The sequence below is a fragment of the Crocuta crocuta genome, unplaced genomic scaffold (assembly GCF_008692635.1).
Source record: "Crocuta crocuta isolate KB4526 unplaced genomic scaffold, BGI_CrCroc_1.0 scaffold348, whole genome shotgun sequence".
Taxonomy (NCBI): Eukaryota; Metazoa; Chordata; class Mammalia; order Carnivora; family Hyaenidae; genus Crocuta; species Crocuta crocuta.
Window position 1 is genome coordinate 4,370,977 of NW_027529573.1, and position 4,830 is coordinate 4,375,806.

Consider the following 4,830-nt stretch of genomic DNA (forward strand, 5'->3'; position numbering starts at 1 on the left):
CCAGATCCAAACACAGAAGAAATAACAATGACAATAAAGGTAATAAGAGAGGTCGTCTGTCATGCTCTGTGCCCCTTTTTAAACGTCTCCAATACTTATGGTCCATCTGCACCGGCTGCGATTCATTCCCCTTTTCACCAGGGGAAACTGAGGCCAGGAGGAGGGAAGTGTGTTGGGCACAGCTGCACAGCTCAGAAGCAGTGAAGACAAGATTTGGATCTGGGTGTGGAATGCCAAAACTCATACCCTTTCCACCGCTGCCTCGGAGAGGGAGTTTCCACGGGCGCAGTAGCCTTGGCCTCGGGGGAAGTAGCCTCCTGTCCTGTCTAGGGGTCTAGGAGACCACCTGAGCCCCATGAGTTCCCAGGCTCTAAAGGGCGGGAAAGGCTGGGGATGTGTGTGTGTGTGTGCGTGTGTGTGCTATTTTCTCATGTTTGTGTGTGCGGGGGACACACAGAGACTACTAATACTCACTGTGGCCACAATAATATGAATAACGATAGTTATGGCAGTAGCGATAAAAGTAGCTTTTATCACGAACACTTCCTGGCACTTAACCGTGTCCCTGGCACTGTGCCAGGTGCTTTACCTGAACATTGAGGGAGAGCAGACAGTGGTGAAGAGCCAGGTCTCAGGGTCAGGTGGATTGGTTTAGAATCCCAGCTTTGCCACTTTTTGACTTTGGGAGGGTCACCTGGCTAGTGTGAGGCTCCATGTCCTCATCTGTAAAATGGGTTCAGAGCCCCAATCTGGTGGATCTCCTATGAGGATGAAATGGTACCCTGGATGTAAAGTGATTAGCACTGAGCCTTCCACACCCAGTAGCTATTATGGTGTACAGACATGTCCACTATGGGTGTGTTCGTGAATGCACGCATGTGTGTGTATACAGACACGTCCACTATGGGTGTGTGCGTGAATGCACGTGCGCGTGTGTGTACAGACACATCCGCTATCGAGGTGTGTGAATGCACATGTGTGAGTGTGTACAGACATTTCCCCTATGGGTGAGTGTGTGAATGCATGTGTGTACAGACACCTCCTCTATGGGTGTGTGTGCATGAATGCATGTGTGTGTGTTTGTACAGACATGTCCCCATGGGTGTGTGTGAATGCACATATATGTATACAGACATGTCCCCTATGGGTGTGTGTGTGAATGCACGCGTTTGAGTGTGTACAGACACATCCACTCTGCAGGTGTGTGGGGGCATGTGTGTGCCTGTGTTGGTGTTGGGGACCTGATGGGGAGGTGTGAGGGCCCTGTGTCTACTGGGTGAAGAAGCTGAGTGTCGGTTGCCTTGTTGGGTGGGGTGTTCACCGGTGGGGGCCCCCTTTTAGACTGGGGCTCCAGGGCTGTTTCGAACATGCCAGTCTCTGAGCCCCAGGAGGGAGGACTCCAGTTTCCTGTGGAATAACTCTGGGCCATTCCAGGCAGCCCCCTGCTTGTCCCAAGCCGGGAGCGGTTCTCTTCAGCTCCAGGGCCCAGTTCAGCGGTCTCCTTTCCCCATCCAGAAGGTCCCCGTCTGGATGCAACGGGCACCCCACGGGGAGCAGGGCCTAAGGAGGGGAAATGGGAAAGAGAAGGGCCTGGGGGTGGACCTTGCTGCTCCCGCTCTGAGCCGGCGGGGACTTTGAGTCATCTGAGCGCTAGGGGGCAATGTGTCTGTTCCAAAGAAACTGCGGGCCCTTGCAGGCCGAGTGCACACACAGGCACACGCAGGGGCGCCCACGCCGCGGAGGCACCCACGCCAGCACATCCACGGGCACAGATGTCCACTCTCATACTCACAGAGGAAGTGTACACGCTCGAGCAGAGACGTGGGCACGCACAGCTGTAGGTACAAACACAGGCGTGCACACACATAGAGGCATAGGGGTGGGGACAGAAAGCACCTCCCCCCGGGGGACACTGACGGAGACACCCAGAGGCCTGTGAAGGCATGTACCCAAACACACACAGGTGCCCCGCCGCGCCCACCCAGGCGAAGACGCGGACACACGTCGCACACCCGCACAACACTCGTAGTGTTAGGGAAAAATGACCCAGACACATCCTGAAGGGAGGCCAGCCAGGCCTCAACACACCCTCCTTTCAGACACTCACACACCTTGTAGACTGAACTCTTGGAAACAGCCCCAGAAAAATAGTCTCCCTCCACCCCCCCGGAGCACACAGTTATTCCACAGGAAACCTGCCCAGGTGTTCAGGGGACCCTCACCCCCGTGTGAAGTCATGCCTGGGCCTGGGACACGCCCCAACCGGGGTCTCCCCGGTCGGCAGGTCTGTGGGCCATTCTTCCCGCTGCCCTGGCCCACCCAGGGCTCCAGATAGGTCCCGATTGCCACCATTCCCCCCAGACACACAAGGAGACGTGATGTTCTTCACAGAGGGCCTGCTGAGCCACCCAGCACCCAGTGGCTCTGGACGAGGTATGCGACCAGGTGACGTGGGCTTTGCATGGGCCTTTGCCCAAACCCGTCCTCCCCCTGGCCACCATCCCCTCTAGTGGTCTCCTGCCTGAGCAGGAAGCTCGGGGTCTCCCCTGCTCCGGCCCAGGGCCTGGGGTGGGGGTGGGGTCGCCGGAGGCCTGTCCAGCACCTTTATTTCTTTGTGCCTGAACCAGCCAAGCCTCAGTCTTTTCCGGCTCTCGCTTCCCTGTCACTTTGCTAAGTAATAATTTCCATGTCCGATTCCATTTCTTTCTAGTTCTGAAACCTCTAAGCTATCAGCAAGAGGATAGTTCACATGAAAACTAATTACACAAAATCAATATTTAATCACAGACCAACAACCTGATCTTGCAGAAAAATCCTTTTAAAACTCCACCGCCCTGTACAAATACTTCTGCCCGATGCTTCTTTATGGACCCCATTTTTGGTGGGGGTCGTTTTCATTTTTAATTTCAAAAAGAAAAAAAAAATATCTGGATAGACATCCACCACAGAAAGGTCCCAGGAAGGACCCTGGATCCCAGCAAGCTTCAGCTCCCAGAGTTTCAAAGTTGCAAGTTTTTATTGCTCGTTTTTATGTTTATTCTTTTTGGGAGGGGTGTTATTTTCTTCCGGAGTCCCTCAAGAGCCCCTGCTCGCTGTCCTCGCCTCCCCAAGTTGAGCCCGTGTTCCTGGCATTTTGGCTCTGTAACACCCAAAGTGTGCTTTCCCAGCAGGGACTCCCGGGAGCAATGAATCGGTGTGCACACAACGTGGTAACTTTTTAACTCCCGCCCGCGACGGTGGAGTGCTTAAGCTGAGGTTTTTAAATAAAAAGGGCTCAGGGGTTGGTTTTATTATAACGTTTATTTCATTTCAGATTTCATGCGCAATTTAGCAAACGCTAGACAGACTTGGGTGATAAACACTTTCTTTTGTGGGGGGAAAAGGCATTTTTATACACCGTGCTTAATTTTATTTAGATTTAATAGCGATATCAGGGGCACTTCAAAGAAAGTTCTTTTTTTTTTCTTCCCTCCCCTTCTCCTAAGAATGCTGGTCTGCTAGCAAAATCGCCTCGCGCTATTTTATGGCAAGGGAAATTACAGGCCTTCTCCCCCTTCCTCCCTGACGCGCACTTCAGGGAGGAAAATACACACACGCAGGCACACAGAATAAACACCTTCCCTACCCTCCATCCCCACTAACTCCCAACTTCTAATTGCAAGATAGATTTCAGCCTCAGTGGGGATCAGGAAGATCTAAACATTTTAACTAAGATTATTGGGATAAATATTTCATAAAGAGCAGGGCAGATATTAAATTACTCCTATTGATTTTAGTATCACAACCCAATTCCGTTCTTTGGCCTCTTCAGTTTAATTGATCTCTTAAGGAGGCCAACCTCCCGCCCGCAGAGGGTCTGGGCCTTGGCCCGGGTGTCCGGGGTAGGATCCTCCAGCGGGCCCGCTCCCCCTCTGCGCGCGGGTCTTCTCTCCGGCTCCGCGTTCATCCGAGGTGCACCCCCGCACGCCCCCACAAGTGGCCGAGTGGTTAAGGCTCCCCTGGGCAGAAGCCGGCGACCGAGAAGGGGGAACCCCAGACAGGGAACGATTGTGCGCGCCCTGCTGAGGAGGAGTGAGCAAGGGCCCGGGTCTTTCGAGGAGAACCCTAACTTCGGGGTCCCCCGTCTGCTTTCACCTCCAGGAAAATCCGAGGGCCGGATAACTTGGGTGCCACTAGTAGGCAAACAGTGGCGGAGAACCGAGGGATCGCGCCGGGGGCTGAAGCGCAGTTCGCTCTCAGCGACTTTCCTGGCCGAGTCGGCGAGCTTTGCTTGGCGACCCCATTGTCTAAGCGCCCCGCACCGCTTACCGCCCACCTCCCCGCCCCCTGCCCACCCCGCAGGTCTCGCTTCAGTTAGGGGTGGGGAGTTGGGAACTGTGTGAGTGGGCAGGGGGGCGAACAAAGCAAAGCTCCCGCCATTCTCCGCCTGCGCCCTCTCCACCCCGATGCGCCAGGAGGCCAGGGCGCGCCCCCCAGCGCACTGGCGCCGGACCCCGAGGCAAAACCCGAGCGGGGGACTCGGGAGCTGGCGAAGTGCGGGTTCATGGCGGGGGCCTCAGCAGCCAGCAACCGGGACCACCTTAAGAGCGAGCCCCGCCCCGGGACCGGAGCTCGGGCTGCGCTGATTGGTGCAAATGTAATGGCTGAAATTGATTGCTGAAATGCAAAACTTGTTGCTGCTTCTCCCGGCGCTGGGCGAGAGGCAGACACCGAGAGGGGAGCCGAGACCCTCGGAACGCCCCNCGGCGTGGCCCCCCAACCCGCGTACGCCCCCCTCCTCGGGTCCGAGGGGGACTCGCGAAGCACCTCGGCGCGGAGGCACGGAACCCG